At 30.1% G+C, this 8,553-nt stretch overlaps 1 pseudogene; it reads right to left on the bottom strand.

The window, feature by feature from the left end:
• Positions 1 to 1,026: 1,026 nt before the first annotated feature.
• LOC111284490 (beta-galactosidase-like) lies at positions 1,027 to 8,553 on the bottom strand (annotated as a pseudogene).

Consider the following 8,553-nt stretch of genomic DNA (forward strand, 5'->3'; position numbering starts at 1 on the left):
ATTTTCTATAAAGATTGTTATTTCATTTTAAGGATTATTGTATTAAATCTTAAGCGAAAAGAGTTATTTTAAATTTTGCCTAGATGTTGGAGAATTTTAAGATAATTCTTTAACATAAAGATTTTCTCAATATTTCTAAATAAAAATTTTAGCAAAATTTTATTTTTCCAAATGAAGGGAATTAGTGTTAAATTTCAAATTAAAACTATTTTTTTCCAATATAAAAAATAGCGCGTAATTAAATTGTATCAATTTATGGGCATTGTGGGGGTGCTAATCATTCCCCACACGTAACCAATTTTCGGACTCAACTTGGTTTTTCGTAAACCGAAATTTATCTTTTTGATAAATTTTAAATCTACTTATATAATTTTATTAAAATGATAAACTTTTGGATAGACAATCACATCCTAACAAAGATTGGTGACGACTTCCCTATTTATTTCGATTTTCAAACTCTTTTACGTTTGGCAGTCCAAAACCGTTACGACATTAATTAGTACTAATCATCTTAACAATAATCAAGCAGAAAGCAGGAGACATTATTAACTTGTGAAATCAGGGTTCTGTTTTCCTTTCTACTTTCCCTTCAATTAGAATCTTATGCCTTAGGCTTTTGCAATGGTACGTTTTGGGATAATAATTTCCTTGAAATCCCAATGCTTTAGCCTAAATTTTTTGATGAAAATTTCATTTGCTTACATTCCTGTAGAACTGTGTTTCACCTTTTTCCTTTTCTGTTGCTTGTGTTAGAGCAAATATTGTTGATCAATATGTTTACTTGGCACAAGTTTGTACTTGAAGCAGCAATTTGAAGTAAAAATAAAAAGGTTATAAATGTGGGGCATTCAACATTAGTCTTGAGAAGTGTAGATTACTTAATATGTTGAATTTGCGATTTATGCATTGATATAAGAAGTTGAGAAAAGTGAATGATCACAATATTGATGAAAAGTTATTACAAAACTCAACTCAGGGAAATGCTAAACTAAAATAAACCTACTACAAAACTCCTACATGCTTGAAATTAAAGCAAATAAATGAAGTCTTATCTCAACACAGATTCAAAATCTAAAATCCTAAAAGTAGCTTCCACCGCTAGTCATTTAACAGCACAGTAAGCTTTCCCGAACTTGGCTTCAGAAACTTCAAAGGAACATGATTCCCTGCCAACACATTCCTGTTAGATTTCAATGTATGAAAAATTAATTTCAATGTATATAAAATACCATGTATTTAAAAAATTTAAAGAAATTTTACAACTGACCTTTTCAAGCACTGAGACTGCATCTACTTATGATTCGCATTCGCTTTTCTTGAAGGATCCGCACACTCCTTGTGGGTTGCCAAAACTAGCAAATTCAATCCTTGAAATTGGTCGATCGTAACAAGACAATTCCACTGTCTTTCCTTCATAAGCATTTACGCATGCCTTTCCAATTTCAACAGTCTGAAATTGTACAGACGAAGGATTGCCACCAAATTCTTCAAACAAAACTAATGTATTCTCACCATCTTTAAGGAATGAACGAGGGACACGGTACCTGTAAAACAACAACATAAATTACTGTTGGTGAATTTAAAACAAAATACATTTCAGTTTCTTATGTGAACTTTTCTTACCATCTTTGTGTAGTTTCACCACACTTAGAGGCGCATTTTCTATCATTATAACGGCCACGATAATCACAAGCCTCAGTCTTGCAAAGCTGCTCATCAGCTATATAACTGGGCCAATACCTACCAAGACTATGACCATTCACCCAAGCCATGCCCTTTCCTAAACCTAGTAAATCCACAACAACTGGTTCATTTCCCAATGGAGCTTTGAAGGTAGTCTGAAATTTCAAAAAAAAACCAAAAAAGAATCAGTAATAACAATAAAATTTGTGTTCCTACTAAGATTTATTGGTAGTGCAATTTATATATTTATAAATTAGCTTGTACCAAGTGAAATTCCTGTTAACAGGAAGAGGACCTGATGCCCATTTCAATGTTGTTGAAGGACAATCTGTCTCGAAATACTTGTTTGTAATTCCATCCAACCCGGTTTTTTATGTCCATTTACTTCGGTCTAAATCTTTGACTATGGTCTTGTCACCTTTTGTCACGGCCAATTCAACAGGAGATATAATTCCAGCTCCTACCAAATCAAATTTGGGTCCATAGTTCTGCAAACAATTTGCCAATACATTGATTAAAAATTATAAAATCCTATATTAAATTCACCTTGAATCCAACTGTGACACTAAGCAATGATATCAAATTCTTTCCTGGAGATAGGTTGATATTTTTCTCGAAAACATATGTAACATTATCGCCATATTTTGACCATTGAGAACCTACATTTTTTATGAAATAAAAAATATATATCAAATATTCGTATTATTATATTGCGAATTCAATATATATATATATATAAAGAAAATAAGAGAAAATTAATTTTGTTCCTTACCAATATACTCTCCATTGACAAAAGCATGAAGAACATGACCGGTGTCATTTACACGAAGGGTCACATTTCCATTCAACATGGGATCACCTTTTGCAACCTCAACACTATCAGTAAGTAAAAGATCTAAAAATTAGATAGGTCATGTAATATCCAAAAAAATTTTAAGAAATAGTTTAATGAAAATCATTAGTTTACCTTGTCATGTACCAAAAATAGTCACTAGCATCATTAGCCATATCCTTTTGATCAATAATCTCGTTAGCAGAAACGTCTCCCTTGCCTTTCACTGTAGTCGATTTGATAATTTCAGGTCTCCATACTCAGCCCTGTTGGGTTTTTTTCCAACACCGAAGTTTGAGCATAAACCTAAAATATAATAGCAGATATATATCACAATATAATTTTGATCATAAAAACCAAAATATATACAATATATGCTAATAATTTGTATGTACCTTTGCAGTGTTGTATGCTTCTTCCTTGCAATCAGGAAGAACACTAACAGACCATGCTGGAACAAAGTATTCAATTCCTCCGAAGTTGACGTTGGCATCTGTTGCATTATTTGTATTACTCAAGAAGCAACTTGATTTCTCCTTCGTTGCATAAGCAGTAGCCTAAATCATGTTTAATTAAGAAAAAATTAGTACAAATATTTATATATTCTTAAAATTAAATCATATTTAATAGCAGTTTTAAGAAATTAATCATAATTAATTAATTACTGTAACATCATTGCCAAGATCTGTATTTTCACATGCCCATGAGTAAGAGTATCCTCTATCGCATGCAAAACATCATGAAGTTGCTTCAAATGCCCCCATTTTGGTTTATTCAAGTTACCTAATAAAAAATTAAAAACATTTTAAAATTATAATTATCATAAATAATCTTACTGTAATAATTACATACTATTAACAAAAATTATAGTAAAGGCAGGCAATTAATTACCATATTCATCTAGAGGTGCATCATAGTCATATGAAGTAGTAATATATGGACCACCCGAAGTTCTAGCAAAATTGGTACCACCATGATACTAAAAGTATAAATAACCAAAAACAAAATTTAGTAAAATGAAACTGAAGGTTTTAATGTCGGTTAAATTGAAAATTTTTAATTAAAAAGCACTAACCATGTAATAATTTTGCAATGTACCACCAGTTTGGAAAAAGCGTGCAACAGCGAAAGCAAGATCTTCAGCTGTTCTATGTCGGTGTGCACCACCCCAACTCTTAAACCTGAAATTTATTAAAAAATTGTTATATAAATTAAAGTTTAAATAATACTAATAATAATAATAATCTCACCATCCAGTCCAATTTTCAGTCCACATTTTAGGGCTATTGGGGTCTTTTGGTTTATATGCATCACAATACCAACCATTGCATGTCTCAATCTGATCATCAGAAGAAATCAAAATCAGATTGCCATTAAAAAAATATGCATGACTCTACCCTTAACTCCAACTTGGCATTAGAAATAAAATTTTATATTAATAATTAAAATAATAAATAAATAAATAAATTTCGAAGGAAAAATAGTTTAATTGATAGACATATACCATTGGCTTTGGAGCACCAACTTGTTGACACATGACCCATGGGACTCCAATGCCAAGTGAATCTGCCATTTGAGCACACCAATTAATATAGGCTTGTCCATCTTCTCCACATGGTTCCATAACATTTCCATATTCATTCTCAACCTGATATATAAATAACAAATTTGTTATAATATTATTTAAACATCATTAAAATAACTTTAACGAAACCTGAATTGACCATATATATACCTGAGCAAGAATAATATGACCTCCTTGTGATGCAAAAAGATTCTCCTTTTTTACCATATCAACTATCAAAGTTGTAAAATTTTGCATCTCATTCTGTTCAAATTTATTTTTTTAAAAAAATTAAATTATATATTGGAAAAGAATTAGTAAAAACTCTTAATAAGAAACTATTAAAAATAAAAATGAACCTCAATCCAACTTCCAAATTTAAAAACAAAAATATTATTTTATTTTGACCCAAAAAATTTGGGATCGAATAGAACAAGTACAATTCTTGAGCTACAAAGATTCTTTATTTATTTTCAAATAAAAAATCAACAAAACAAATTCAAAAAAGAAAAATCCTAAGCACATATAGCCTCCACAGCTAGCCTTTTGCGGACACAAGACGCTTTTCCGAATTTCTTTTCAGAAACCTCGAAAGAGCACGATTCTTTGCCAACACATTCCTGTTGAATTTAATTATATAAATAAAGTAGTTTCATTAAAAAAAAAAAAAACCATGTGTCTTAAAAATTAAAGAAATTTTTTTTTTTTTAAACTTACTTTCTCAAGTATTGAAACAGCATCTTCTTTTGATTCACAATCGCTTTTCTTGAAGGATCCACACACACCTTGTGGATTGCCAAAACTAGCAAATTCAATCCTTGAAATTGGTCGATCGTAACAAGACAATTCCACTGTCTTTCCTTCGTATGCATTTATGCATGCTGAACCAATTTCATTTGTCTGAAATTGTACATTCGAAGGATTGCCCCCAAATTCTTCAAACAGAACCAATGTGTTCTCACCATCGTTGAGGAATGAACGAGGAACATGGTACCTATAAAACAACATGAAATTTACTATGATAATCAATAGAATCTAAATACAAACATATATAAAACAGAATTTTTTGTAAACATTTTATTACCATCTTTGAGTAGGTTCACCACACTTATTGCGGCATTTGTTCTCATTATAGAGGCCACGATAATTACATTCCCCAGGTTGGCAAACCTGCATTTCTGCTATAGCACTGGGCCAATACCTACCAATATCATGACCATTCACCCAAGCAACACCCTTTCCTAAACCTATTAAATCCACAACCACTGGTTCATTACCCAATGGAGCTTTGAAGGTTGTCTGGAATTTCAAAGAAAGAAAAAAACATATAATATAATCAATAATCACGACAACAATTGTGTTACAAAATTTATTGATTATGCAATTTATATATTTATAAATTACCTTGTACCAAGTGAAATTCCTGTTAATAGGAAGAGAATCCGAATCCCATTTCAATGTTGAATTACAATCTGACTCGAAAAACTTGTTTGTAATCCCATCCATCCCAATTTTATAATTCCATTTATTTGAGGTTAAATCTTTCACTATTTTAGTGTCACCCTTTTTGCCAATCAATTCAAAAGGTGCTTTAAGTCCATTTGACGACGAATCAAAATGGGCACCATAGTTCTGCAAACAAATTTGTTAATAAATTTATTGAAAATTATAGAATCATAATTATTATTCTAATATTAAAAAAAAAAAAAAAACACCTGTAATCCAACTGCGACACTAAGCACTGTTATCAAATTGTTTCCAGCGGATAATTTGATATCTCTCTCAAAACGATATTGTTTATTACCCTTATTCGACCATTGAGAACCTACATTTTCAAAACATATAAATATAAATTACCTAACTATTATGACTTTAATTCATTATATATGGAGTAACTAAAATAAGAAAAAAATTACTTACCAATGTATGCTCCATTGACGAAAACATGAGAAACATAACCACTACTATTAAAACTTAGGGTCACATTTGAACTCAACACTGGGTCATCTTTTCCAAGCTCAAAACTAACAAAATACATTCAAAAATAATTAAAAAAAAGGTCAGAGAGTCAGACAACTTATAATGAAAAAAATGTAAAGATATACTATAATGACAATTAATAATTGAATTACCTTGTCATGTACCACAAATAGTCACTAGCATCGTTTGCCATTTCTTTTTGATCAACAATCTTGTTAGCAGAAACGTCTCCCTTGCCTTGCACCACAGTCGGTTCGATCAATTCAGGTCTCCATACCCATTTCAGAGAAATTGGTTGATCCTCAGCTTTGTTGGGTTTGTTTACATAAACTGAAGTTTGAGCATAAACCTTTGCAGTGTTATATACTTCTTCCTTACAATCAGGAAGAACACTAACAGACCATGATGGAATGTAGTAATCAGTTCCTCGGAAGTTGATTTTGGCATCTGATACATTATTTGTATTGCTCAAAAAGCAACTTGATTTCTCCTTTGTGACATAAGCAGTACCCTAAAACATGTTTAATTATGAAAATATTAGAACAAATGTTTATATATTCTTCAAATTAAATAATATTTAATGAGTGTTTAAAGAAATTAATCTTGATTAATTACCCAAACGCCATTGCCAAAATCAGTACTTTCTACTTCCCCATATGTAAGAGTATGCTCCATGGAATGCAAAAGATCATGAAGTTGCTTCAAATGTCCCCATTTAGGTTGGTTCAAGTTTCCTAACACATAAAAATTGAAAAACATTGTAAATAAATAATTATAAAAATTAACAAATGTAAAGTAAAATGAATATAATGCAATTACCATATTCATTAAGAGGTGCATCATAGTCGTATGAAGTAACGATATATGGGCCACCAGAAGTTCTACCAAAATTGGTACCACCATGGTACTAAAAGTATAAATAACCAAAAAAAAAAAAAGTTAATAAAAAGAATTAAAGTTTTGAATGTGGGTAAAATTTATAAATTTAATTAAAAAGCACTAACCATATAATAATTTTGCAATGTACCACCTCTTTGGTAAAAGCGTGCAACAGCGTAGGCAAGATCTTCAGCTGTTCTATGTGGATTTGCACCACCCCAATTCTTAAACCTAAAAAATTCATTAAAATTTTTATAAATTTATTATATATTAATAAAAAATAATTTTTAAAATAAAAACAAAAAAATAAGACCCTCACCACCCAGTCCAATTTTCAGTCCAAAATTTAGGGCTCTCTGGGTTTCCTGGTTTATAATTATCACAATAAAAACCGTTGCATGCCTCAATCTGAAACGTAATAAGAAATCAAAATCAAATGCCATTAAAAATATTTTTATATTAATAATTCAAAACAAAATAAATAAAAATATTTTAAGAAAAACTGATATGATAGATAGATAAATATACCATTGGCTTTGGAGCATTATATTGTTGACACATGACCCATGGGACTCCAATGTTAAGAGAATCAGCCATTTGTGCACACCAATTTATGTACTTTATTCCATCTTCTCCATATGGTTTCATAATATTTCCATATTCATTTTCAATCTATATAAAACAATATAAATAAATGTATATCACAAATTTGTTTTAATATTATTTAAATTCCATAAATAGAAAAAAAAATTAATGAAACATAAATTAACAATTATTATGTACCTGAGAAAGAATAATAGGCCCTCCTTGTGACGCAAAGAGTTTCTCTTTTTTCATCATATCAACTATGTAAGTTGTAAAAATTTGCATTTCCCTCTGATAAAAATAATTTTAAAAGGTCAATATATTTATAGGAAAAGAATTAGTAAAAATTATTAAAAGGAAAATTCATTACCTTAAACACATCATTGTTGGTTCGGAAAGCAGATCCAGGTATATTGTGCAACCATACAGGAAACCCACTAATAAATAGAGAGCAAATCATAAAAATGTTTAGTACTGTTAAAATTTAATATCAAAATCATAATAAAAAATTTAATTAATTTACCCATAATTCCACTCAGCACAAGCATAAGGTCCAATTCGAAGAATTGCATATAATCCTTCATCTTGAATGGTTTTAATAAACCGAACAAGATCAAGATTTCCACTAAAGTCATATTGCCGACGAGCCGGTTCATGTGCATTCCAAAATACATAGGTTTCAATTGTATCCAATCCACCTTCTTTGGCCTTCCTAATAAGATAAGGCCACATCTAACCAATACAAAAAAAAAAAAAAAGGATCAAGAAATTACTTAAATTGACAAAAAATTAATAAATCAACATAAATAATTAAAAATTAAATAATTTGATTAATAATATTATTAATGGTATACATATATGTTACCTGTGCAGTGCTCCTTGGATAATGAATTGCACCAGAAATTAAAATTCTACGATTTCCATCAATTATGAGTGCTCTTGAATCACGAGTGACATTGGTAGCATTTGCATGAAATATGAGAAAATAAAAAATAATGGCAGAAAAGAAAGAGTTGAAGAGAAAGCCCAT

This window comes from Durio zibethinus, chromosome 6 (assembly GCF_047325235.1).
Source record: "Durio zibethinus cultivar Kanyao isolate XHJ-2024 chromosome 6, ASM4732523v1, whole genome shotgun sequence".
NCBI classification, from domain to species: domain Eukaryota; kingdom Viridiplantae; phylum Streptophyta; class Magnoliopsida; order Malvales; family Malvaceae; genus Durio; species Durio zibethinus.